The sequence below is a fragment of the Telmatherina bonti genome (assembly GCF_933228915.1).
Source record: "Telmatherina bonti genome assembly, chromosome: 19".
In the NCBI taxonomy this organism is placed as follows: Eukaryota; Metazoa; Chordata; class Actinopteri; order Atheriniformes; family Telmatherinidae; genus Telmatherina; species Telmatherina bonti.
The window spans coordinates 4,392,327-4,419,643 of NC_136617.1; positions in this window are offsets into that span (position 1 = coordinate 4,392,327).

A 27,317-nucleotide genomic window follows, 5' to 3' on the forward strand; every position below is an offset into this window, starting at 1 on the left:
CACTTGTTGAGGGAAAAAAAGGGAGCGCTTGTTTTGATGCAGGTCATTTCCCAGTTCAAAATGTGGTACAGGACCGATTCGGTTTAGGACCGATCCGGTTCACACTGACACAGTTTAAGACCGCCTCTGTGGTCTATGTCCTTTGTGAATCTGGACCTTTCCGTCTATCTAGCTGCTGTCTGTCATTCAGGCCCCTCCTACTCCCCACCCGCCAGATGACACCTGCCCCCCTCCCTCCCCCATCCCCTGGTTCTGATCTGGACTTGGTATCAGGTGGAGTCGTGGTTCTGATCTGGACTTGGTATCGGGTGGAGTCGGGGTTCTGATCTGGACTTGGTATCGGGTGGAGTCGTGGTTCTGATCTGGACTTGGTATCGGGTGGAGTCGTGGTTCTGATCTGGACTTGGTATCGGGTGGAGTCGGGGTTCTGATCTGGACTTGGTATCGGGTGGAGTCGTGGTTCTGATCTGGACTTGGTATCGGGTGGAGTCGTGGTTCTGATCTGGACTTGGTGTCGGGTGGAGTCGTGGTTCTGATCAGGACTTGGTGTCGGGTGGATTCGGGGTTCTGATCTGGACTTGGTGTTGTGTGGTGTTGTGGTTCTGATCAGGACTTGGTGTCGGGTGGAGTTCTGGTTCTGATCTGGACTTGGTGTCGGGTGGAGTTCTGGTTCTGATCTGGACTTGGTGCCGGGTGGAGTCGTGGTTCTGATCTGGACCTGGTGTCGGGTGGAGTCGTGGTTCTGATCTGGACTTGGTGTCGGGTGGAGTTCTGGTTCTGATCTGGACTTGGTGTGGGGTGGAGTTATGGTTCTGATCTGGACTTGGTGTCGGGTGGAGTTCTGTTTCTGATCTGGACCTGGTGTCGGGTGGAGTTCTGGTTCTGATCTGGTCTTGGTGTCGGGTGGAGTTGTGGTTCTGATCTGGACTTGGTGTGGGGTGGTGTCGTGGTTCTGATCTGGACTTGGTGTCGGGTGGAGTTCTGGTTCTGATCTGGACTTGGTATCGGGTGGAGTCGTGGTTCTGAGCTGGACTTGGTGTGGGGTGGTGCCGTGGTTCTGATCTGGACTTGGTGTCGGGTGGAGTTCTGGTTCTGATCTGGACTTGGTGTTGGGTGGAGTCATGGTTCTGATCTGGACTTGGTGTCGGGTGGAGTTCTGGTTCTGATCTGGACCAGGTGTTGAGTGGAGTTCTGGTTCTGATCTGGACTTGGTGTCGGGTGGAGTCGTGGTTCTGATCTGGATTTGGTGTCGGGTGCAGTTCTGGTTCTGATCTGGACTTGGTGTCGGGTGGAGTTCTGGTTCTGATCTGGACCTGGTGTCGGGTGGAGTTCTGGTTCTGATCTGGACCTGGTGTCGGGTGGAGTCGTGGTTCTGATTTGGACTTGGTGTCGGGTGGAGTTCTGGTTCTGATCTGGACTTGGTGTCGGGTGGAGTCGGGGTTCTGATCTGGACTTGGTGTCGGGTGGAGTTCTCGTTCTGACCTGGACTTGGTGTTGGGTGGAGTTCTGGTTCTGACCTGGACTTGGTGTCGGGTGGAGTCGTGGTTCTGATCTGGACTTGGTGTCGGGTGGAGTTCTGGTTCTGACCTGGACTTGGTGTTGGGTGGAGTCCTGGTTCTGATCAGGACTTGGTGTCGGGTGGTGTCCTGGTTCTGATCTGGACTTGGTGTCGGGTGGAGTTCTGGTTCTGATCTGGACTTGGTGTCGGGTGGAGTCGTGGTTCTGATCTGGACTTGGTGTCGGGTGGAGTTCTGGTTCTGATCTGGACTTGGTGTCGGGTGGAGTCCTGGTTCTGATCTGGACTTGGTGTCGGGTGGTGTCGTGGTTCTGATCTGGACTTGGTGTCGGGTGGAGTTCTGGTTCTGATCTGGACTTGGTGTCGGGTGGAGTCGTGGTTCTGATCTGGACCTGGTGTCGGCTGGAGTTCTGGTTCTGATCTGGACTTGGTGTCGGGTGGAGTCGTGGTTCTGATCTGGACTTGGTGTCGGGTGGAGTCGCGGTTCTGATAAGGACTTGGTGTCGGGTGGAGTCGTGGTTCTGATCTGGACTTGGTGTCGGGTGGAGTCGTGGTTCTGATCAGGACTTGGTGTTGTGTGGTGTTGTGGTTCTGATCAGGACTTGGTGTCGGGTGGAGTTCTGGTTCGGATCTGGACTTGGTGTCGGGTGGAGTCGGGGTTCGGATCTGGACTTGGTATTGGGTGGAGTTCTGGTTCTGATCTGGACTTGGTGTTGGGTGGAGTCGTGGTTCTGATCAGGACTTGGTGTCGGGTGGAGTCGGGGTTCTGATCTGGACTTGGTGTTGTGTGGTGTTGTGGTTCTGATCAGGACTTGGTGTCGGGTGGAGTTCTGGTTCTGATCTGGACTTGGTGTTGGGTGGAGTCGTGGTTCTGATCTGGATTTGGTGTCGGGTGCAGTTCTGGTTCTGATCTGGACTTGGTGTCGGGTGGAGTTCTGGTTCTGATCTGGACTTGGTATCGGGTGGAGTCGTGGTTCTGATTTGGACTTGGTGTCGGGTGGAGTTCTGGTTCTGATCTGGACTTGGTGTCGGGTGGAGTCGTGGTTCTGATCTGGACTTGGTGTCGTGTGGAGTTCTGGTTCTGATCTGGACTTGGTGTCGGGTGGAGTCGTGGTTCTGATCTGGACTTGGTGTCGGGTGGAGTTCTGGTTCTGACCTGGACTTGGTGTTGGGTGGAGTCCTGGTTCTGATCTGGACTTGGTGTCGGATGGTGTCGTGGTTCTGATCTGGACTTGGTGTCGGGTGGAGTTCTGGTTCTGATCTGGACTTCGTGTTGGGTGGAGTCGTGGTTCTGATCTGGACTTGGTGTCGGGTGGAGTTCTGGTTCTGATCTGGACTTGGTGTCGGGTGGAGTCGTGGTTCTTATCTGGACTTGGTGTCGGGTGGAGTTCTGGTTCTGATCTGGACTTGGTGTCGGGTGGAGTCCTGGTTCTGATCTGGACTTGGTGTCGGGTGGTGTCGTGGTTCTGATCTGGACTTGGTGTCGGGTGGAGTTCTGGTTCGGATCTGGACTTGGTGTCGGGTGGAGTTCTGGTTCTGATCTGGACTTGGTGTCGGGTGGAGTCCTGGTTCTGATCTGGACTTGGTGTCGGGTGGTGTCGTGGTTCTGATCTGGACTTGGTGTCGGGTGGAGTTCTGGTTCGGATCTGGACTTGGTGTCGGGTGGAGTTCCGGTTCTGATCTGGACTTGGTGTCGGGTGGAGTCCTGGTTCTGATCTGGACCTGGTGTCGGCTGGAGTTCTGGTTCTGATCTGGACTTGGTGTCGGGTGGAGTCCTGGTTCTGATCTGGACTTGGTGTCGGGTGGAGTCGTGGTTCTGATCAGGACTTGGTGTCGGGTGGAGTCGTGGTTCTGATCAGGACTTGGTGTCGGGTGGAGTCGGGGTTCTGATCTGGACTTGGTGTTGTGTGTTGTTGTGGTTCTGATCAGGACTTGGTGTCGGGTGGAGTTCTGGTTCTGATCTGGACTTGGTGTCGGGTGGAGTCGGGGTTCTGATCTGGACTTGGTGTCGGGTGGAGTTCTCGTTCTGACCTGGACTTGGTGTTGGGTGGAGTTCTGGTTCTGACCTGGACTTGGTGTCGGGTGGAGTCGTGGTTCTGATCTGGACTTGGTGTCGGGTGGAGTTCTGGTTCTGACCTGGACTTGGTGTTGGGTGGAGTCCTGGTTCTGATCAGGACTTGGTGTCGGGTGGTGTCCTGGTTCTGATCTGGACTTGGTGTCGGGTGGAGTTCTGGTTCTGATCTGGACTTGGTGTCGGGTGGAGTCGTGGTTCTGATCTGGACTTGGTGTCGGGTGGAGTTCTGGTTCTGATCTGGACTTGGTGTCGGGTGGAGTCCTGGTTCTGATCTGGACTTGGTGTCGGGTGGTGTCGTGGTTCTGATCTGGACTTGGTGTCGGGTGGAGTTCTGGTTCTGATCTGGACTTGGTGTCGGGTGGAGTCGTGGTTCTGATCTGGACCTGGTGTCGGCTGGAGTTCTGGTTCTGATCTGGACTTGGTGTCGGGTGGAGTCGTGGTTCTGATCTGGACTTGGTGTCGGGTGGAGTCGCGGTTCTGATAAGGACTTGGTGTCGGGTGGAGTCGTGGTTCTGATCTGGACTTGGTGTCGGGTGGAGTCGTGGTTCTGATCAGGACTTGGTGTTGTGTGGTGTTGTGGTTCTGATCAGGACTTGGTGTCGGGTGGAGTTCTGGTTCAGATCTGGACTTGGTGTCGGGTGGAGTCGGGGTTCGGATCTGGACTTGGTATTGGGTGGAGTTCTGGTTCTGATCTGGACTTGGTGTTGGGTGGAGTCGTGGTTCTGATCAGGACTTGGTGTCGGGTGGAGTCGGGGTTCTGATCTGGACTTGGTGTTGTGTGGTGTTGTGGTTCTGATCAGGACTTGGTGTCGGGTGGAGTTCTGGTTCTGATCTGGACTTGGTGTTGGGTGGAGTCGTGGTTCTGATCTGGATTTGGTGTCGGGTGCAGTTCTGGTTCTGATCTGGACTTGGTGTCGGGTGGAGTTCTGGTTCTGATCTGGACTTGGTATCGGGTGGAGTCGTGGTTCTGATTTGGACTTGGTGTCGGGTGGAGTTCTGGTTCTGATCTGGACTTGGTGTCGGGTGGAGTCGTGGTTCTGATCTGGACTTGGTGTCGTGTGGAGTTCTGGTTCTGATCTGGACTTGGTGTCGGGTGGAGTCGTGGTTCTGATCTGGACTTGGTGTCGGGTGGAGTTCTGGTTCTGACCTGGACTTGGTGTTGGGTGGAGTCCTGGTTCTGATCTGGACTTGGTGTCGGGTGGTGTCGTGGTTCTGATCTGGACTTGGTGTCGGGTGGAGTTCTGGTTCTGATCTGGACTTCGTGTTGGGTGGAGTCGTGGTTCTGATCTGGACTTGGTGTCGGGTGGAGTTCTGGTTCTGATCTGGACTTGGTGTCGGGTGGAGTCGTGGTTCTTATCTGGACTTGGTGTCGGGTGGAGTTCTGGTTCTGATCTGGACTTGGTGTCGGGTGGAGTCCTGGTTCTGATCTGGACTTGGTGTCGGGTGGTGTCGTGGTTCTGATCTGGACTTGGTGTCGGGTGGAGTTCTGGTTCGGATCTGGACTTGGTGTCGGGTGGAGTTCTGGTTCTGATCTGGACTTGGTGTCGGGTGGAGTCCTGGTTCTGATCTGGACTTGGTGTCGGGTGGTGTCGTGGTTCTGATCTGGACTTGGTGTCGGGTGGAGTTCTGGTTCGGATCTGGACTTGGTGTCGGGTGGAGTTCCGGTTCTGATCTGGACTTGGTGTCGGGTGGAGTCCTGGTTCTGATCTGGACCTGGTGTCGGCTGGAGTTCTGGTTCTGATCTGGACTTGGTGTCGGGTGGAGTCCTGGTTCTGATCTGGACTTGGTGTCGGGTGGAGTCGTGGTTCTGATCTGGACTTGGTGTCGGGTGGTGTCGTGGTTCTGATCTGGACTTGGTGTCGGGTGGAGTTCTGGTTCTGATCTGGACTTGGTGTCGGGTGGAGTCGTGGTTCTGATCTGGACCTGGTGTCGGCTGGAGTTCTGGTTCTGATCTGGACTTGGTGTCGGGTGGAGTCGTGGTTCTGATCTGGACTTGGTGTCGGGTGGAGTCGCGGTTCTGATAAGGACTTGGTGTCGGGTGGAGTCGTGGTTCTGATCTGGACTTGGTGTCGGGTGGAGTCGTGGTTCTGATCAAGACTTGGTGTTGTGTGGTGTTGTGGTTCTGATCAGGACTTGGTGTCGGGTGGAGTTCTGGTTCGGATCTGGACTTGGTGTCGGGTGGAGTCGTGGTTCGGATCTGGACTTGGTATTGGGTGGAGTTCTGGTTCTGATCTGGACTTGGTGTTGGGTGGAGTCGTGGTTCTGATCAGGACTTGGTGTCGGGTGGAGTCGGGGTTCTGATCTGGACTTGGTGTTGTGTGGTGTTGTGGTTCTGATCAGGACTTGGTGTCGGGTGGAGTTCTGGTTCTGATCTGGACTTGGTGTTGGGTGGAGTCGTGGTTCTGATCTGGATTTGGTGTCGGGTGCAGTTCTGGTTCTGATCTGGACTTGGTGTCGGGTGGAGTTCTGGTTCTGATCTGGACTTGGTATCGGGTGGAGTCGTGGTTCTGATTTGGACTTGGTGTCGGGTGGAGTTCTGGTTCTGATCTGGACTTGGTGTCGGGTGGAGTCGTGGTTCTGATCTGGACTTGGTGTCGTGTGGAGTTCTGGTTCTGATCTGGACTTGGTGTCGGGTGGAGTCGTGGTTCTGATCTGGACTTGGTGTCGGGTGGAGTTCTGGTTCTGACCTGGACTTGGTGTTGGGTGGAGTCCTGGTTCTGATCTGGACTTGGTGTCGGGTGGTGTCGTGGTTCTGATCTGGACTTGGTGTCGGGTGGAGTTCTGGTTCTGATCTGGACTTCGTGTTGGGTGGAGTCGTGGTTCTGATCTGGACTTGGTGTCGGGTGGAGTTCTGGTTCTGATCTGGACTTGGTGTCGGGTGGAGTCGTGGTTCTTATCTGGACTTGGTGTCGGGTGGAGTTCTGGTTCTGATCTGGACTTGGTGTCGGGTGGAGTCCTGGTTCTGATCTGGACTTGGTGTCGGGTGGTGTCGTGGTTCTGATCTGGACTTGGTGTCGGGTGGAGTTCTGGTTCGGATCTGGACTTGGTGTCGGGTGGAGTTCTGGTTCTGATCTGGACTTGGTGTCGGGTGGAGTCCTGGTTCTGATCTGGACTTGGTGTCGGGTGGTGTCGTGGTTCTGATCTGGACTTGGTGTCGGGTGGAGTTCTGGTTCGGATCTGGACTTGGTGTCGGGTGGAGTTCCGGTTCTGATCTGGACTTGGTGTCGGGTGGAGTCCTGGTTCTGATCTGGACCTGGTGTCGGCTGGAGTTCTGGTTCTGATCTGGACTTGGTGTCGGGTGGAGTCCTGGTTCTGATCTGGACTTGGTGTCGGGTGGAGTCGTGGTTCTGATCAGGACTTGGTGTCGGGTGGAGTCGTGGTTCTGATCAGGACTTGGTGTCGGGTGGAGTCGGGGTTCTGATCTGGACTTGGTGTTGTGTGTTGTTGTGGTTCTGATCAGGACTTGGTGTCGGGTGGAGTTCTGGTTCGGATCTGGACTTGGTGTCGGGTGGAGTTCTGGTTCGGATCTAGACTTGGTATTGGGTGGAGTTCTGGTTCTGATCTGGACTTGGTGTTGGGTGGAGTTCTGGTTCTGATCTGGACTTGGTGTCGGGTGGAGTCCTGGTTATGATCTGGACCTGGTGTTGGCTGGAGTTCTGGTTCTGATCTGGACTTGGTATCGGGTGGTGTCGTGGGTCTGATCAGGACTTGGTGTCGGGTGGAGTTCTGGTTCGGATCTGGACTTGGTGTCGGGTGGAGTTTTGGTTCTGATCTGGACTTGGTGCCGGGTGGAGTCCTGGTTCTGATCTGGACCTGGTGTCGGGTGGAGTCGTGGTTCTGATCTGGACTTGGTGTCGGGTGGAGTTCTGGTTCTGATCTGGACTTGGTGTCGGGTGAAGTTCTGGTTCTGATCTGGAATTGGTGTTGGGTGGAGTTCTGGTTCTGATCTGGACCTGGTGTCGGGTGGAGTTCTGGTTCTTATCTGGACTTGGTGTCGGGTGGAGTCTTGGTTCTGATCTGGACTTGGTGTCGGGTGGTGTCGTGGTTCTGATCTGGACTTGGTGTTGGGTGGAGTTCTGGTTCTGATCTGGACTTGGTATCGGGTGGAGTCGTGGTTCTGAGCTGGACTTGGTGTGGGGTGGTGTCATGGTTCTGATCTGGACTTGGTGTCGGGTGGAGTTCTGGTTCTGACCTGGACTTGGTGTTGGGTGGAGTCCTGGTTCTGACCTGGACTTGGTGTCGGGTGGAGTCCTGGTTCTGACCTGGACTTGGTGTTTGGTGGAGTCCTGGTTCTGACCTGGACTTGGTGTCGGGTGGAGTCCTGGTTCTGATCTGGACTTGGTGTCGGGTGGAGTTCTCGTTCTGACCTGGACTTGGTGTTGGGTGGAGTCCTGGTTCTGACCTGGACTTGGTGTCGGGTGGAGTACTGGTTCTGATCTGGACTTTGTGTCGGGTGGAGTCGTGGATCTGATCTGGACTTGGTGTCGGGTGGAGTTCTGGTTCTCATCTGGACTTGGTGTCGGGTCGAGTCGTGGTTCTGACCTGGACTTGGTGTTGGGTGGAGTGCTGGTTCTGATCTGGACTTGGTGTCGGGTGGTGTCGTGGTTCTGATCTGGACTTGGTGTCGGGTGGAGTTCTGGTTCTGATCTGGACTTGGTGTTGGGTGTAGTCGTGGTTCTGATTTGGACTTGGTGTCGGGTGGAGTTCTGGTTCTGATCTGGACTTGGTGTTGGGTGGAGTCGTGGTTCTGATCTGGACTTGGTGTCGGGTGGAGTTCTGGTTCTGATCTGGACTTGGTGTCGGGTGGAGTCGTGGTTCTGATCTGGACTTGGTGTCGGGTGGAGTTCTGGTTCTGATCTGGACTTGGTGTCGGGTGGAGTCCTGGTTCTGATCTGGACTTGGTTTCGGGTGGTGTCGTGGTTCTGATCTGGACTTGGTGTCGGGTGGAGTTCTGGTTCTGATCTGGACTTGGTGTCGGGTGGAGTCCTGGTTCTGATCTGGACCTGGTGTCGGCTGGAGTTCTGGTTCTGATCTGGACTTGGTGTCGGGTGGAGTTCTGGTTCTGATCTGGACTTGGTGTCGGGTGGAGTTCTGGTTCTGATCTGGAATTGGTGTTGGGTGGAGTTCTGGTTCTGATCTGGACCTGGTGTCGGGTGGAGTTCTGGTTCTGATCTGGACTTGGTGTCGGGTGGAGTTTTGGTTCTGATCTGGACTTGGTGTCGGGTGGTGTCGTGGTTCTGATCTGGACTTGGTGTTGGGTGGAGTTCTGGTTCTGATCTGGACTTGGTATCGGGTGGAGTCGTGGTTCTGAGCTGGACTTGGTGTGGGGTGGTGTCATGGTTCTGATCTGGACTTGGTGTCGGGTGGAGTTCTGGTTCTGACCTGGACTTGGTGTTGGGTGGAGTCCTGGTTCTGACCTGGACTTGGTGTCGGGTGGAGTCCTGGTTCTGACCTGGACTTGGTGTTTGGTGGAGTCCTGGTTCTGACCTGGACTTGGTGTCGGGTGGAGTCCTGGTTCTGATCTGGACTTGGTGTCGGGTGGAGTTCTCGTTCTGACCTGGACTTGGTGTTGGGTGGAGTCCTGGTTCTGACCTGGACTTGGTGTCGGGTGGAGTCCTGGTTCTGATCTGGACTTTGTGTCGGGTGGAGTCGTGGATCTGATCTGGACTTGGTGTCGGGTGGAGTTCTGGTTCTGATCTGGACTTGGTGTCGGGTCGAGTCGTGGTTCTGACCTGGACTTGGTGTTGGGTGGAGTGCTGGTTCTGATCTGGACTTGGTGTCGGGTGGTGTCGTGGTTCTGATCTGGACTTGGTGTCGGGTGGAGTTCTGGTTCTGATCTGGACTTGGTGTTGGGTGTAGTCGTGGTTCTGATTTGGACTTGGTGTCGGGTGGAGTTCTGGTTCTGATCTGGACTTGGTGTTGGGTGGAGTCGTGGTTCTGATCTGGACTTGGTGTCGGGTGGAGTTCTGGTTCTGATCTGGACTTGGTGTCGGGTGGAGTCGTGGTTCTGATCTGGACTTGGTGTCGGGTGGAGTTCTGGTTCGGATCTGGACTTGGTGTCGGGTGGAGTTTTGGTTCTGATCTGGACTTGGTGCCGGGTGGAGTCCTGGTTCTGATCTGGACCTGGTGTCGGGTGGAGTCGTGGTTCTGATCTGGACTTGGTGTCGGGTGGAGTTCTGGTTCTGATCTGGACTTGGTGTCGGGTGGAGTTCTGGTTCTGATCTGGAATTGGTGTTGGGTGGAGTTCTGGTTCTGATCTGGACCTGGTGTCGGGTGGAGTTCTGGTTCTGATCTGGACTTGGTGTCGGGTGGAGTCTTGGTTCTGATCTGGACTTGGTGTCGGGTGGTGTCGTGGTTCTGATCTGGACTTGGTGTTGGGTGGAGTTCTGGTTCTGTTCTGGACTTGGTATCGGGTGGAGTCGTGGTTCTGAGCTGGACTTGGTGTGGGGTGGTGTCATGGTTCTGATCTGGACTTGGTGTCGGGTGGAGTTCTGGTTCTGACCTGGACTTGGTGTTGGGTGGAGTCCTGGTTCTGACCTGGACTTGGTGTCGGGTGGAGTCCTGGTTCTGACCTGGACTTGGTGTTTGGTGGAGTCCTGGTTCTGACCTGGACTTGGTGTCGGGTGGAGTCCTGGTTCTGATCTGGACTTGGTGTCGGGTGGAGTTCTCGTTCTGACCTGGACTTGGTGTTGGGTGGAGTCCTGGTTCTGACCTGGACTTGGTGTCGGGTGGAGTCCTGGTTCTGATCTGGACTTTGTGTCGGGTGGAGTCGTGGATCTGATCTGGACTTGGTGTCGGGTGGAGTTCTGGTTCTGATCTGGACTTGGTGTCGGGTCGAGTCGTGGTTCTGACCTGGACTTGGTGTTGGGTGGAGTGCTGGTTCTGATCTGGACTTGGTGTCGGGTGGTGTCGTGGTTCTGATCTGGACTTGGTGTCGGGTGTAGTTCTGGTTCTGATCTGGACTTGGTGTTGGGTGTAGTCGTGGTTCTGATTTGGACTTGGTGTCGGGTGGAGTTCTGGTTCTGATCTGGACTTGGTGTTGGGTGGAGTCGTGGTTCTGATCTGGACTTGGTGTCGGGTGGAGTTCTGGTTCTGATCTGGACTTGGTGTCGGGTGGAGTCGTGGTTCTGATCTGGACTTGGTGTCGGGTGGAGTTCTGGTTCTGATCTGGACTTGGTGTCGGGTGGAGTCCTGGTTCTGATCTGGACTTGGTTTCGGGTGGTGTCGTGGTTCTGATCTGGACTTGGTGTCGGGTGGAGTTCTGGTTCTGATCTGGACTTGGTGTCGGGTGGAGTCCTGGTTCTGATCTGGACCTGGTGTCGGCTGGAGTTCTGGTTCTGATCTGGACTTGGTGTCGGGTGGAGTTCTGGTTCTGATCTGGACTTGGTGTCGGGTGGAGTTCTGGTTCTGATCTGGAATTGGTGTTGGGTGGAGTTCTGGTTCTGATCTGGACCTGGTGTCGGGTGGAGTTCTGGTTCTGATCTGGACTTGGTGTCGGGTGGAGTTTTGGTTCTGATCTGGACTTGGTGTCGGGTGGTGTCGTGGTTCTGATCTGGACTTGGTGTTGGGTGGAGTTCTGGTTCTGATCTGGACTTGGTATCGGGTGGAGTCGTGGTTCTGAGCTGGACTTGGTGTGGGGTGGTGTCATGGTTCTGATCTGGACTTGGTGTCGGGTGGAGTTCTGGTTCTGACCTGGACTTGGTGTTGGGTGGAGTCCTGGTTCTGACCTGGACTTGGTGTCGGGTGGAGTCCTGGTTCTGACCTGGACTTGGTGTTTGGTGGAGTCCTGGTTCTGACCTGGACTTGGTGTCGGGTGGAGTCCTGGTTCTGATCTGGACTTGGTGTCGGGTGGAGTTCTCGTTCTGACCTGGACTTGGTGTTGGGTGGAGTCCTGGTTCTGACCTGGACTTGGTGTCGGGTGGAGTCCTGGTTCTGATCTGGACTTTGTGTCGGGTGGAGTCGTGGATCTGATCTGGACTTGGTGTCGGGTGGAGTTCTGGTTCTGATCTGGACTTGGTGTCGGGTCGAGTCGTGGTTCTGACCTGGACTTGGTGTTGGGTGGAGTGCTGGTTCTGATCTGGACTTGGTGTCGGGTGGTGTCGTGGTTCTGATCTGGACTTGGTGTCGGGTGGAGTTCTGGTTCTGATCTGGACTTGGTGTTGGGTGTAGTCGTGGTTCTGATTTGGACTTGGTGTCGGGTGGAGTTCTGGTTCTGATCTGGACTTGGTGTTGGGTGGAGTCGTGGTTCTGATCTGGACTTGGTGTCGGGTGGAGTTCTGGTTCTGATCTGGACTTGGTGTCGGGTGGAGTCGTGGTTCTGATCTGGACTTGGTGTCGGGTGGAGTTCTGGTTCTGATCTGGACTTGGTGTCGGGTGGAGTCCTGGTTCTGATCTGGACTTGGTTTCGGGTGGTGTCGTGGTTCTGATCTGGACTTGGTGTCGGGTGGAGTTCTGGTTCTGATCTGGACTTGGTGTCGGGTGGAGTCCTGGTTCTGATCTGGACCTGGTGTCGGCTGGAGTTCTGGTTCTGATCTGGACTTGGTGTCGGGTGGAGTCGTGGTTCTGATCTGGACTTGGTGTCGGGTGGAGTCGCGGTTTTGATAAGGACTTGGTGTCGGGTGGAGTCGTGGTTCTGATCAGGACTTGGTGTTGTGTGGTGTTGTGGTTCTGATCAGGACTTGGTGTCGGGTGGAGTTCTGGTTCGGATCTCGACTTGGTGTCGGGTGGAGTCGTGGTTCGGATCTGGACTTGGTATTGGGTGGAGTTCTGGTTCTGATCTGGACTTGGTGTTGGGTGGAGTCGTGGTTCTGATCAGGACTTGGTGTCGGGTGGAGTCGGGGTTCTGATCTGGACTTGGTCTTGTGTGGTGTTGTGGTTCTGATCAGGACTTGGTGTCGGGTGGAGTCGTGGTTCTGATCTGGACTTGGTGTCGGGTGGAGTTCTGGTTCTGATCTGGACTTGGTGTCGGGTGGAGTCGTGGTTCTGATCTCGACTTGGTGTCGGGTGGAGTTCTCGTTCTGACCTGGACTTGGTGTTGGGTGGAGTCCTGGTTCTGACCTGGACTTGGTGTCGGGTGGAGTCCTGGTTCTGATCTGGACTTTGTGTCGGGTGGAGTTCTGGTTCTGATCTGGACTTGGTGTCGGGTGGAGTCGTGGTTCTGATCTGGACTTGGTGTCGGGTGGAGTTCTGGTTCTGACCTGGACTTGGTGTTGGGTGGAGTCCTGGTTCTGATCAGGACTATGTGTCGGGTGGTGTCGTGGTTCTGATCTGGACTTGGTGTTGGGTGGAGTCGTGGTTCTGATCTGGACTTGGTGTCGGGTGGAGTTCTGGTTCTGATCTGGACTTGGTGTCGGGTGGAGTTCTGGTTCTGACCTGGACTTGGTGTCGGGTGGTGTCGTGGTTCTGATCTGGACTTGGTGTCGGGTGGAGTTCTGGTTCTGATCTGGACTTGGTGTCGGGTGGAGTCGTGGTTCTGATCTGGACCTGGTGTCGGCTGGAGTTCTGGTTCTAATCTGGACTTGGTGTCGGGTGGAGTCGTGGTTCTGATCTGGACTTGGTGTCGGGTGGAGTCGTGGTTCTGATAAGGACTTGGTGTCGGGTGGAGTCGGGGTTCTGATCAGGACTTGGTGTTGTGTGGTTTTGTGGTTCTGATCAGGACTTGGTGTCGGGTGGAGTTCTGGTTCGGATCTGGACTTGGTGTCGGGTGGAGTCGTGGTTCGGATCTGGACTTGGTATTGGGTGGAGTTCTGGTTCTGATCTGGACTTGGTGTTGGGTGGAGTCGTGGTTCTGATCAGGACTTGGTGTCGGGTGGAGTCGGGGTTCTGATCTGGACTTGGTGTTGTGTGGTGTTGTGGTTCTGATCAGGACTTGGTGTCGGGTGGAGTCGTGGATCTGATCTGGACTTGGTGTCGGGTGGAGTTCTGGTTCTGATCTGGACTTGGTGTTGGGTGGAGTCGTGGTTCTGATCTGGATTTGGTGTCGGGTGCAGTTCTGGTTCTGATCTGGACTTGGTGTCGGGTGGAGTTCTGGTTCTGATCTGGACTTGGTATCGGGTGGAGTCGTGGTTCTGATTTGGACTTGGTGTCGGGTGGAGTTCTGGTTCTGAGCTGGACTTGGTGTCGGGTGGAGTTGTGGTTCTGATCTGGACTTGGTGTCGGGTGGAGTTCTGGTTCTGATCTGGACTTGGTGTCGGGTGGAGTCGTGGTTCTGATCTGGACTTGGTGTCGGGTGGAGTTCTGGTTCTGACCTGGACTTGGTGTTGGGTGGAGTCCTGGTTCTGATCTGGACTTGGCGTCGGGTGGTGTCGTGGTTCTGATCTGGACTTGGTGTCGGGTGGAGTTCTGGTTCTGATCTGGACTTCGTGTTGGGTGGAGTCGTGGTTCTGATCTGGACTTGGTGTCGGGTGGAGTTCTGGTTCTGATCTGGACTTGGTGTAGGGTGGAGTCGTGGTTCTTATCTGGACTTGGTGTCGGGTGGAGTTCTGGTTCTGATCTGGACTTGGTGTCGGGTGGAGTCCTGGTTCTGATCTGGACTTGGTGTCGGGTGGTGTCGTGGTTCTGATCTGGACTTGGTGTCGGGTGGAGTTCTGGTTCTGATCTGGACTTGGTGTCGGGTGGAGTTCTTGTTCTGATCTGGACTTGGTGTCGGGTGGAGTCCTGGTTCTGATCTGGACCTGGTGTCGGCTGGAGTTCTGGTTCTGATCTGGACTTGGTGTCGGGTGGAGTCCTGGTTCTGATCTGGACTTGGTGTCGGGTGGAGTCCTGGTTCTGATCAGGACTTGGTGTCGGGTGGAGTCGTGGTTCTGATCAGGACTTGGTGTCGGGTGGAGTCGGGGTTCTGATCTGGACTTGGTGTTGTGTGGTGTTGTGGTTCTGATCAGGACTTGGTGTCGGGTGGAGTTCTGGTTCGGATCTGGACTTGGTGTCGGGTGGAGTTCTGGTTCGGATCTGGACCTGGTATTGGGTGGAGTTCTGGTTCTGATCTAGACTTGGTGTTGGGTGGAGTTCTGGTTCTGATCTGGACTTGGTGTCGGGTGGAGTCCTGGTTATGATCTGGACCTGGTGTTGGCTGGAGTTCTGGTTCTGATCTGGACTTGGTATTGGGTGGTGTCGTGGGTCTGATCAGGACTTGCTGTCGGGTGGAGTTCTGGTTCGGATCTGGACTTGGTGTCGGGTGGAGTTTTGGTTCTGATCTGGACTTGGTGCCGGGTGGAGTCCTGGTTCTGATCTGGACCTGGTGTCGGGTGGAGTCGTGGTTCTGATCTGGACTTGGTGTCGGGTGGAGTTCTGGTTCTGATCTGGACTTGGTGTCGGGTGGTGTCGTGGTTCTGATCTGGACTTGGTGTTGGGTGGAGTTCTGGTTCGGATCTGGACTTGGTGTCGGGTGGAGTTTTGGTTCTGATCTGGACTTGGTGCCGGGTGGAGTCCTGGTTCTGATCTGGACCTGGTGTCGGGTGGAGTCGTGGTTCTGATCTGGACTTGGTGTCGGGTGGAGTTTTGGTTCTGATCTGGACTTGGTGTCGGGTGGTGTCGTGGTTCTGATCTGGACTTTGTGTTGGGTGGAGTTCTGGTTCTGATCTGGACTTGGTATCGGGTGGAGTCGTGGTTCTGAGCTGGACTTGGTGTGGGGTGGTGTCATGGTTCTGATCTGGACTTGGTGTCGGGTGGAGTCCTGGTTCTGATCTGGACTTGGTGTCGGGTGGAGTCCTGGTTCTGATCAGGACTTGGTGTCGGGTGGAGTCGTGGTTCTGATCAGGACTTTGTGTCGGGTGGAGTCGGGGTTCTGATCTGGACTTGGTGTTGTGTGGTGTTGTGGTTCTGATCAGGACTTGGTGTCGGGTGGAGTTCTGGTTCTGATCTGGACCTGGTGTCGGCTGGAGTTCTGGTTCTAATCTGGACTTGGTGTCGGGTGGAGTCGTGGTTCTGATCCGGACTTGGTGTCGGGTGGAGTCGTGGTTCTGATAAGGACTTGGTGTCGGGTGGAGTCGGGGTTCTGATCAGGACTTGGTGTTGTGTGGTTTTGTGGTTCTGATCAGGACTTGGTGTCGGGTGGAGTTCTGGTTCGGATCTGGACTTGGTGTCGGGTGGAGTCGTGGTTCGGATCTGGACTTGGTATTGGGTGGAGTTCTGGTTCTGATCTGGACTTGGTGTTGGGTGGAGTCGTGGTTCTGATCAGGACTTGGTGTCGGGTGGAGTCGGGGTTCTGATCTGGACTTGGTGTTGTGTGGTGTTGTGGTTCTGATCAGGACTTGGTGTCGGGTGGAGTCGTGGATCTGATCTGGACTTGGTGTTGGGTGGAGTTCTGGTTCTGATCTGGACTTGGTGTTGGGTGGAGTCGTGGTTCTGATCTGGATTTGGTGTCGGGTGCAGTTCTGGTTCTGATCTGGACTTGGTGTCGGGTGGAGTTCTGGTTCTGATCTGGACTTGGTATCGGGTGGAGTCGTGGTTCTGATTTGGACTTGGTGTCGGGTGGAGTTCTGGTTCTGAGCTGGACTTGGTGTCGGGTGGAGTTGTGGTTCTGATCTGGACTTGGTGTCGGGTGGAGTTCTGGTTCTGATCTGGACTTGGTGTCGGGTGGAGTCGTGGTTCTGATCTGGACTTGGTGTCGGGTGGAGTTCTGGTTCTGACCTGGACTTGGTGTTGGGTGGAGTCCTGGTTCTGATCTGGACTTGGCGTCGGGTGGTGTCGTGGTTCTGATCTGGACTTGGTGTCGGGTGGAGTTCTGGTTCTGATCTGGACTTCGTGTTGGGTGGAGTCGTGGTTCTGATCTGGACTTGGTGTCGGGTGGAGTTCTGGTTCTGATCTGGACTTGGTGTAGGGTGGAGTCGTGGTTCTTATCTGGACTTGGTGTCGGGTGGAGTTCTGGTTCTGATCTGGACTTGGTGTCGGGTGGAGTCCTGGTTCTGATCTGGACTTGGTGTCGGGTGGTGTCGTGGTTCTGATCTGGACTTGGTGTCGGGTGGAGTTCTGGTTCTGATCTGGACTTGGTGTCGGGTGGAGTTCTTGTTCTGATCTGGACTTGGTGTCGGGTGGAGTCCTGGTTCTGATCTGGACCTGGTGTCGGCTGGAGTTCTGGTTCTGATCTGGACTTGGTGTCGGGTGGAGTCCTGGTTCTGATCTGGACTTGGTGTCGGGTGGAGTCGTGGTTCTGATCAGGACTTGGTGTCGGGTGGAGTCGTGGTTCTGATCAGGACTTGGTGTCGGGTGGAGTCGGGGTTCTGATCTGGACTTGGTGTTGTGTGGTGTTGTGGTTCTGATCAGGACTTGGTGTCGGGTGGAGTTCTGGTTCGGATCTGGACTTGGTGTCGGGTGGAGTTCTGGTTCGGATCTGGACCTGGTATTGGGTGGAGTTCTGGTTCTGATCTAGACTTGGTGTTGGGTGGAGTTCTGGTTCTGATCTGGACTTGGTGTCGGGTGGAGTCCTGGTTATGATCTGGAAGCTGGTGTTGGCTGGAGTTCTGGTTCTGATCTGGACTTGGTATTGGGTGGTGTCGTGGGTCTGATCAGGACTTGCTGTCGGGTGGAGTTCTGGTTCGGATCTGGACTTGGTGTCGGGTGGAGTTTTGGTTCTGATCTGGACTTGGTGCCGGGTGGAGTCCTGGTTCTGATCTGGACCTGGTGTCGGGTGGAGTCGTGGTTCTGATCTGGACTTGGTGTCGGGTGGAGTTCTGGTTCTGATCTGGACTTGGTGTCGGGTGGTGTCGTGGTTCTGATCTGGACTTGGTGTTGGGTGGAGTTCTGGTTCGGATCTGGACTTGGTGTCGGGTGGAGTTTTGGTTCTGATCTGGACTTGGTGCCGGGTGGAGTCCTGGTTCTGATCTGGACCTGGTGTCGGGTGGAGTCGTGGTTCTGATCTGGACTTGGTGTCGGGTGGAGTTTTGGTTCTGATCTGGACTTGGTGTCGGGTGGTGTCGTGGTTCTGATCTGGACTTTGTGTTGGGTGGAGTTCTGGTTCTGATCTGGACTTGGTATCGGGTGGAGTCGTGGTTCTGAGCTGGACTTGGTGTGGGGTGGTGTCATGGTTCTGATCTGGACTTGGTGTCGAGTGGAGTTCTCGTTCGGATCTGGATTTGGTGTCGTGTGGAGTAGTGGTTCGGATCTGGACTTGGTATTGGGTGGAGTTCTGGTTCTGATCTGGACTTGGTATTGGGTGGAGTCGTGGTTCTGATCAGGACTTGGTGTCGGGTGGAGTCGGGGTTCTGATCTGGACTTGGTGTTGTGTGGTGTTGTGGTTCTGATCAGGACTTGGTGTCGGGTGGAGTCGTGGTTCTCATCTGGACTTGGTGTCGGGTGGAGTTCTGGTTCTGATCTGGACTTGGTGTCGGGTGGAGTCGTGGTTCTGATCTGGACTTGGTGTCGGGTGGAGTTCTCGTTCTGACCTGGACTTGGTGTCGGGTGGAGTCGGGGTTCTGATCTGGACTTGGTGTCGGGTGGAGTTCTGGTTCTGATCTGGACTTCGTGTTGGGTGGAGTCGTGGTTCTGATCTGGACTTGGTGTCGGGTGGAGTTCTGGTTCTGATCTGGACTTGGTGTCGGGTGGAGTCGTGGTTCTGATCTGGACTTGGTGTCGGGTGGAGTTCTGGTTCTGATCTGGACTTGGTGTCGGGTGGAGTCCTGGTTCTGATCTGGACTTGGTGTCGGGTGGTGTCGTGGTTCTGATCTGGACTTGGTGTCGGGTGGAGTTCTGGTTCTGATCTGGACTTGGTGTCGGGTGGAGTCGTGGTTCTGATCAGGACTTGGTGTCGGGTGGAGTCGGGGTTCTGATCTGGACTTGGTGTTGTGTGGTGTTGTGGTTCTGATCAGTACTTGGTGTCGGGTGGAGTCGTGGTTCTGATCTGGACCTGGTGTCGGGTGGAGTTCTGGTTCTGATCTGGACTTGGTGTTGGGTGGAGTCGTGGTTCTGATCTGGATTTGGTGTCGGGTGCAGTTCTGGTTCTGATCTGGACTTGGTGTTGGGTGGAGTTCTGGTTCTGATCTGGACTTGGTATCGGGTGGAGTCGTGGTTCTGATTTGGACTTGGTGTCGGGTGGAGTTCTGGTTCTGAGCTGGACTTGGTGTCGGGTGGAGTCGTGGTTCTGATCTGGACTTGGTGTCGGGTGGAGTTCTGGTTCTGATCTGGACTTGGTGTTGGGTGGAGTCGTGGTTCTGATCTGGACTTGGTGTCGGGTGGAGTTCTGGTTCTGACCTGGACTTGGTGTTGGGTGGAGTCCTGGTTCTGATCTGGACTTGGTGTCGGGTGGTGTCGTGGTTCTGATCTGGACTTGGTGTCGGGTGGAGTTCTGGTTCTGATCTGGACTTCGTGTTGGGTGGAGTCGTGGTTCTGATCTGGACTTGGTGTCGGGTGGAGTTCTGGTTCTGATCTGGACTTGGTGTCGGGTGGAGTCGTGGTTCTTATCTGGACTTGGTGTCGGGTGGAGTTCTGGTTCTGATCTGGACTTGGTGTCGGGTGGAGTCCTGGTTCTGATCTGGACTTGGTGTCGGGTGGTGTCGTGGTTCTGATCTGGACTTGGTGTCGGGTGGAGTTCTGGTTCTGATCTGGACTTGGTGTCGGGTGGAGTTCTGGTTCTGATCTGGACTTGGTGTCGGGTGGAGTTCTGGTTCTGATCTGGACCTGGTGTCGGCTGGAGTTCTGGTTCTGATCTGGACTTGGTGTCGGGTGGAGTCCTGGTTCTGATCTGGACTTGGTGTCGGGTGGAGTCCTGGTTCTGATCAGGACTTGGTGTCGGGTGGAGTCGTGGTTCTGATCAGGACTTGGTGTCGGGTGGAGTCGTGGTTCTGATCTGGACTTGGTGTTGTGTGGTGTTGTGGTTCTGATCAGGACTTGGTGTCGGGTGGAGTTCTGGTTCTGATCTGGACTTGGTGTCGGGTGGAGTTCTGGTTCGGATCTGGACTTGGTGTTGGGTGGAGTCGTGGTTCTGATCTGGATTTGGTGTCGGGTGCAGTTCTGGTTCTGATCTGGACTTGGTGTCGGGTGGAGTTCTGGTTCTGATCTGGACTTGGTATCGGGTGGAGTCGTGGTTCTGATTTGGACTTGGTGTCGGGTGGAGTTCTGGTTCTGAGCTGGACTTGGTGTCGGGTGGAGTTGTGGTTCTGATCTGGACTTGGTGTCGGGTGGAGTTCTGGTTCTGATCTGGACTTGGTGTCGGGTGGAGTCGTGGTTCTGATCTGGACTTGGTGTCGGGTGGAGTTCTGGTTCTGACCTGGACTTGGTGTTGGGTGGAGTCCTGGTTCTGATCTGGACTTGGTGTCGGGTGGTGTCGTGGTTCTGATCTGGACTTGGTGTCGGGTGGAGTTCTGGTTCTGATCTGGACTTCGTGTTGGGTGGAGTCGTGGTTCTGATCTGGACTTGGTGTCGGGTGGAGTTCTGGTTCTGATCTGGACTTGGTGTAGGGTGGAGTCGTGGTTCTTATCTGGACTTGGTGTCGGGTGGAGTTCTGGTTCTGATCTGGACTTGGTGTCGGGTGGAGTCCTGGTTCTGATCTGGACTTGGTGTCGGGTGGTGTCGTGGTTCTGATCTGGACTTGGTGTCGGGTGGAGTTCTGGTTCTGATCTGGACATGGTGTCGGGTGGAGTTCTGGTTCTGATCTGGACTTGGTGTCGGGTGGAGTCCTGGTTCTGATCTGGACCTGGTGTCGGCTGGAGTTCTGGTTCTGATCTGGACTTGGTGTCGGGTGGAGTCCTGGTTCTGATCTGGACTTGGTGTCGGGTGGAGTCCTGGTTCTGATCAGGACTTGGTGTCGGGTGGAGTCGTGGTTCTGATCAGGACTTGGTGTCGGGTGGAGTCGGGGTTCTGATCTGGACTTGGTGTTGTGTGGTGTTGTGGTTCTGATCAGGACTTGGTGTCGGGTGGAGTTCTGGTTCGGATCTGGACTTGGTGTCGGGTGGAGTTCTGGTTCGGATCTGGACCTGGTATTGGGTGGAGTTCTGGTTCTGATCTAGACTTGGTGTTGGGTGGAGTTCTGGTTCTGATCTGGACTTGGGGTCGGGTGGAGTCCTGGTTATGATCTGGACCTGGTGTTGGCTGGAGTTCTGGTTCTGATCTGGACTTGGTATTGGGTGGTGTCGTGGGTCTGATCAGGACTTGCTGTCGGGTGGAGTTCTGGTTCGGATCTGGACTTGGTGTCGGGTGGAGTTTTGGTTCTGATCTGGACTTGGTGCCGGGTGGAGTCCTGGTTCTGATCTGGACCTGGTGTCGGGTGGAGTCGTGGTTCTGATCTGGACTTGGTGTCGGGTGGAGTTCTGGTTCTGATCTGGACTTGGTGTCGGGTGGTGTCGTGGTTCTGATCTGGACTTGGTGTTGGGTGGAGTTCTGGTTCGGATCTGGACTTGGTGTCGGGTGGAGTTTTGGTTCTGATCTGGACTTGGTGCCGGGTGGAGTCCTGGTTCTGATCTGGACCTGGTGTCGGGTGGAGTCGTGGTTCTGATCTGGACTTGGTGTCGGGTGGAGTTTTGGTTCTGATCTGGACTTGGTGTCGGGTGGTGTCGTGGTTCTGATCTGGACTTTGTGTTGGGTGGAGTTCTGGTTCTGATCTGGACTTGGTATCGGGTGGAGTCGTGGTTCTGAGCTGGACTTGGTGTGGGGTGGTGTCATGGTTCTGATCTGGACTTGGTGTCGAGTGGAGTTCTCGTTCGGATCTGGATTTGGTGTCGGGTGGAGTCGTGGTTCGGATCTGGACTTGGTATTGGGTGGAGTTCTGGTTCTGATCTGGACTTGTTGTTGGGTGGAGTCGTGGTTCTGATCAGGACTTGGTGTCGGGTGGAGTCGGGGTTCTGATCTGGACTTGGTGTTGTGTGGTGTTGTGGTTCTGATCAGGACTTGGTGTCGGGTGGAGTCGTGGTTCTCATCTGGACTTGGTGTTGGGTGGAGTCGTGGTTCTGATCTGGACTTGGTGTCGGGTGGAGTCGTGGTTCTGATCTGGACTTGGTGTCGGGTGGAGTTCTCGTTCTGACCTGGACTTGGTGTCGGGTGGAGTCGTGGTTCTGATCTGGACTTGGTGTCGGGTGGAGTTCTGGTTCTGATCTGGACTTCGTGTTGGGTGGAGTCGTGGTTCTGATCTGGACTTGGTGTCGGGTGGAGTTCTGGTTCTGATCTGGACTTGGTTTCGGGTGGAGTCGTGGTTCTGATCTGGACTTGGTGTTGGGTGGAGTTCTGGTTCTGATCTGGACTTGGTGTCGGGTGGAGTCCTGGTTCTGATCTGGACTTGGTGTCGGGTGGTGTCGTGGTTCTGATCTGGACTTCGTGTCGGGTGGAGTTCTGGTTCTGATCTGGACTTGGTGTTGGGTGGAGTCGTGGTTCTGATCAGGACTTGGTGTCGGGTGGAGTCGGGGTTCTGATCTGGACTTGGTGTTGTGTGGTGTTGTGGTTCTGATCAGGACTTGGTGTCGGGTGGAGTCGTGGTTCTGATCTGGACCTGGTGTCGGGTGGAGTTCTGGTTCTGATCTGGACTTGGTGTTGGGTGGAGTCGTGGTTCTGATCTGGACTTGGTATCCGGTGGAGTCGTGGTTCTGATTTGGACTTGGTGTCGGGTGGAGTTCTGGTTCTGAGCTGGACTTGGTGTCGGGTGGAGTCGTGGTTCTGATCTGGACTTGGTGTCGGGTGGAGTTCTGGTTCTGATCTGGACTTGGTGTTGGGTGGAGTCGTGGTTCTGATCTGGACTTGGTGTCGGGTGGAGTTCTGGTTCTGACCTGGACTTGGTGTTGGGTGGAGTCCTGGTTCTGATCTGGACTTGGTGTCGGGTGGTGTCGTGGTTCTGATCTGGACTTGGTGTCGGGTGGAGTTCTGGTTCGGATCTGGACTTGGTGTCGGGTGGAGTTCTGGTTCGGATCTGGACCTGGTATTGGGTGGAGTTCTGGTTCTGATCTAGACTTGGTGTTGGGTGGAGTTCTGGTTCTGATCTGGACTTGGTGTCGGGTGGAGTCCTGGTTATGATCTGGACCTGGTGTTGGCTGGAGTTCTGGTTCTGATCTGGACTTGGTATTGGGTGGTGTCGTGGGTCTGATCAGGACTTGCTGTCGGGTGGAGTTCTGGTTCGGATCTGGACTTGGTGTCGGGTGGAGTTTTGGTTCTGATCTGGACTTGGTGCCGGGTGGAGTCGTGGTTCTGATCTGGACTTGGTGTCGGGTGGAGTTCTGGTTCTGATCTGGACTTGGTGTTGGGTGGAGTCGTGGTTCTGATCTGGACTTGGTGTCGGGTGGAGTTCTGGTTCTGACCTGGACTTGGTGTTGGGTGGAGTCCTGGTTCTGATCTGGACTTGGTGTCGGGTGGTGTCGTGGTTCTGATCTGGACTTGGTGTCGGGTGGAGTTCTGGTTCGGATCTGGACTTGGTGTCGGGTGGAGTTCTGGTTCGGATCTGGACCTGGTATTGGGTGGAGTTCTGGTTCTGATCTAGACTTGGTGTTGGGTGGAGTTCTGGTTCTGATCTGGACTTGGTGTCGGGTGGAGTCCTGGTTATGATCTGGACCTGGTGTTGGCTGGAGTTCTGGTTCTGATCTGGACTTGGTATTGGGTGGTGTCGTGGGTCTGATCAGGACTTGCTGTCGGGTGGAGTTCTGGTTCGGATCTGGACTTGGTGTCGGGTGGAGTTTTGGTTCTGATCTGGACTTGGTGCCGGGTGGAGTCCTGGTTCTGATCTGGACCTGGTGTCGGGTGGAGTCGTGGTTCTGATCTGGACTTGGTGTCGTGTGGAGTTCTGGTTCTGATCTGGACTTGGTGTCGGGTGGTGTCGTGGTTCTGATCTGGACTTGGTGTTGGGTGGAGTTCTGGTTCGGATCTGGACTTGGTGTCGGGTGGAGTTTTGGTTCTGATCTGGACTTTGTGCCGGGTGGAGTCCTGGTTCTGATCTGGACCTGGTGTCGGGTGGAGTCGTGGTTCTGATCTGGACTTGGTGTCGGGTGGAGTTTTGGTTCTGATCTGGACTTGGTGTCGGGTGGTGTCGTGGTTCTGATCTGGACTTTGTGTTGGGTGGAGTTCTGGTTCTGATCTGGACTTGGTATCGGGTGGAGTCGTGGTTCTGAGCTGGACTTGGTGTGGGGTGGTGTCATGGTTCTGATCTGGACTTGGTGTCGAGTGGAGTTCTCGTTCGGATCTGGATTTGGTGTCGGGTGGAGTAGTGGTTCGGATCTGGACTTGGTATTGGGTGGAGTTCTGGTTCTGATCTGGACTTGGTATTGGGTGGAGTCGTGGTTCTGATCAGGACTTGGTGTCGGGTGGAGTCGGGGTTCTGATCTGGACTTGGTGTTGTGTGGTGTTGTGGTTCTGATCAGGACTTGGTGTCGGGTGGAGTCGTGGTTCTCATCTGGACTTGGTGTCGGGTGGAGTTCTGGTTCTGATCTGGACTTGGTGTCGGGTGGAGTCGTGGTTCTGATCTGGACTTGGTGTCGGGTGGAGTTCTCGTTCTGACCTGGTCTTGGTGTCGGGTGGAGTCGGGGTTCTGATCTGGACTTGGTGTCGGGTGGAGTTCTGGTTCTGATCTGGACTTCGTGTTGGGTGGAGTCGTGGTTCTGATCTGGACTTGGTGTCGGGTGGAGTTCTGGTTCTGATCTGGACTTGGTGTCGGGTGGAGTCGTGGTTCTGATCTGGACTTGGTGTCGGGTGGAGTTCTGGTTCTGATCTGGACTTGGTGTCGGGTGGAGTCCTGGTTCTGATCTGGACTTGGTGTCGGGTGGTGTCGTGGTTCTGATCTGGACTTGGTGTCGGGTGGAGTTCTGGTTCTGATCTGGACTTGGTGTCGGGTGGAGTCGTGGTTCTGATCAGGACTTGGTGTCGGGTGGAGTCGGGGTTCTGATCTGGACTTGGTGTTGTGTGGTGTTGTGGTTCTGATCAGTACTTGGTGTCGGGTGGAGTCGTGGTTCTGATCTGGACCTGGTGTCGGGTGGAGTTCTGGTTCTGATCTGGACTTGGTGTTGGGTGGAGTCGTGGTTCTGATCTGGATTTGGTGTCGGGTGCAGTTCTGGTTCTGATCTGGACTTGGTGTTGGGTGGAGTTCTGGTTCTGATCTGGACTTGGTATCGGGTGGAGTCGTGGTTCTGATTTGGACTTGGTGTCGGGTGGAGTTCTGGTTCTGAGCTGGACTTGGTGTCGGGTGGAGTCGTGGTTCTGATCTGGACTTGGTGTCGGGTGGAGTTCTCGTTCTGATCTGGACTTGGTGTTGGGTGGAGTCGTGGTTCTGATCTGGACTTGGTGTCGGGTGGAGTTCTGGTTCTGACCTGGACTTGGTGTTGGGTGGAGTCCTGGTTCTGATCTGGACTTGGTGTCTTGTGGTGTCGTGGTTCTGATCTGGACTTGGTGTCGGGTGGAGTTCTGGTTCTGATCTGGACTTCGTGTTGGGTGGAGTCGTGGTTCTGATCTGGACTTGGTGTCGGGTGGAGTTCTGGTTCTGATCTGGACTTGGTGTCGGGTGGAGTCGTGGTTCTTATCTGGACTTGGTGTCGGGTGGAGTTCTGGTTCTGATCTGGACTTGGTGTCGGGTGGAGTCCTGGTTCTGATCTGGACTTGGTGTCGGGTGGTGTCGTGGTTCTGATCTGGACTTGGTGTCGGGTGGAGTTCTGGTTCTGATCTGGACTTGGTGTCGGGTGGAGTTCTGGTTCTGATCTGGACTTGGTGTCGGGTGGAGTTCTGGTTCTGATCTGGACCTGGTGTCGGCTGGAGTTCTGGTTCTGATCTGGACTTGGTGTCGGGTGGAGTCCTGGTTCTGATCTGGACTTGGTGTCGGGTGGAGTCCTGGTTCTGATCAGGACTTGGTGTCGGGTGGAGTCGTGGTTCTGATCAGGACTTGGTGTCGGGTGGAGTCGTGGTTCTGATCTGGACTTGGTGTTGTGTGGTGTTGTGGTTCTGATCAGGACTTGGTGTCGGGTGGAGTTCTGGTTCTGATCTGGACTTGGTGTCGGGTGGAGTTCTGGTTCGGATCTGGACTTGGTATTGGGTGGAGTTCTGGTTCTGATCTGGACTTGGTGTCGGGTGGAGTCGGGGTTCTGATCTGGACTTGGTGTTGTGTGGTGTTGTGGTTCTGATCAGGACTTGGTGTCGGGTGGAGTCGTGGATCTGATCTGGACTTGGTGTCGGGTGGAGTTCTGGTTCTGATCTGGACTTGGTGTTGGGTGGAGTCGTGGTTCTGATCTGGATTTGGTGTCGGGTGCAGTTCTGGTTCTGATCTGGACTTGGTGTCGGGTGGAGTTCTGGTTCTGATCTGGACTTGGTATCGGGTGGAGTCGTGGTTCTGATTTGGACTTGGTGTCGGGTGGAGTTCTGGTTCTGAGCTGGACTTGGTGTCGGGTGGAGTTGTGGTTCTGATCTGGACTTGGTGTCGGGTGGAGTTCTGGTTCTGATCTGGACTTGGTGTCGGGTGGAGTCGTGGTTCTGATCTGGACTTGGTGTCGGGTGGAGTTCTGGTTCTGACCTGGACTTGGTGTTGGGTGGAGTCCTGGTTCTGATCTGGACTTGGTGTCGGGTGGTGTCGTGGTTCTGATCTGGACTTGGTGTCGGGTGGAGTTCTGGTTCTGATCTGGACTTCGTGTTGGGTGGAGTCGTGGTTCTGATCTGGACTTGGTGTCGGGTGGAGTTCTGGTTCTGATCTGGACTTGGTGTAGGGTGGAGTCGTGGTTCTTATCTGGACTTGGTGTCGGGTGGAGTTCTGGTTCTGATCTGGACTTGGTGTCGGGTGGAGTCCTGGTTCTGATCTGGACTTGGTGTCGGGTGGTGTCGTGGTTCTGATCTGGACTTGGTGTCGGGTGGAGTTCTGGTTCTGATCTGGACATGGTGTCGGGTGGAGTTCTGGTTCTGATCTGGACTTGGTGTCGGGTGGAGTCCTGGTTCTGATCTGGACCTGGTGTCGGCTGGAGTTCTGGTTCTGATCTGGACTTGGTGTCGGGTGGAGTCCTGGTTCTGATCTGGACTTGGTGTCGGGTGGAGTCCTGGTTCTGATCAGGACTTGGTGTCGGGTGGAGTCGTGGTTCTGATCAGGACTTGGTGTCGGGTGGAGTCGGGGTTCTGATCTGGACTTGGTGTTGTGTGGTGTTGTGGTTCTGATCAGGACTTGGTGTCGGGTGGAGTTCTGGTTCGGATCTGGACTTGGTGTCGGGTGGAGTTCTGGTTCGGATCTGGACCTGGTATTGGGTGGAGTTCTGGTTCTGATCTAGACTTGGTGTTGGGTGGAGTTCTGGTTCTGATCTGGACTTGGGGTCGGGTGGAGTCCTGGTTATGATCTGGACCTGGTGTTGGCTGGAGTTCTGGTTCTGATCTGGACTTGGTATTGGGTGGTGTCGTGGGTCTGATCAGGACTTGCTGTCGGGTGGAGTTCTGGTTCGGATCTGGACTTGGTGTCGGGTGGAGTATTGGTTCTGATCTGGACTTGGTGCCGGGTGGAGTCCTGGTTCTGATCTGGACCTGGTGTCGGGTGGAGTCGTGGTTCTGATCTGGACTTGGTGTCGGGTGGAGTTCTGGTTCTGATCTGGACTTGGTGTCGGGTGGTGTCGTGGTTCTGATCTGGACTTGGTGTTGGGTGGAGTTCTGGTTCGGATCTGGACTTGGTGTCGGGTGGAGTTTTGGTTCTGATCTGGACTTGGTGCCGGGTGGAGTCCTGGTTCTGATCTGGACCTGGTGTCGGGTGGAGTCGTGGTTCTGATCTGGACTTGGTGTCGGGTGGAGTTTTGGTTCTGATCTGGACTTGGTGTCGGGTGGTGTCGTGGTTCTGATCTGGACTTTGTGTTGGGTGGAGTTCTGGTTCTGATCTGG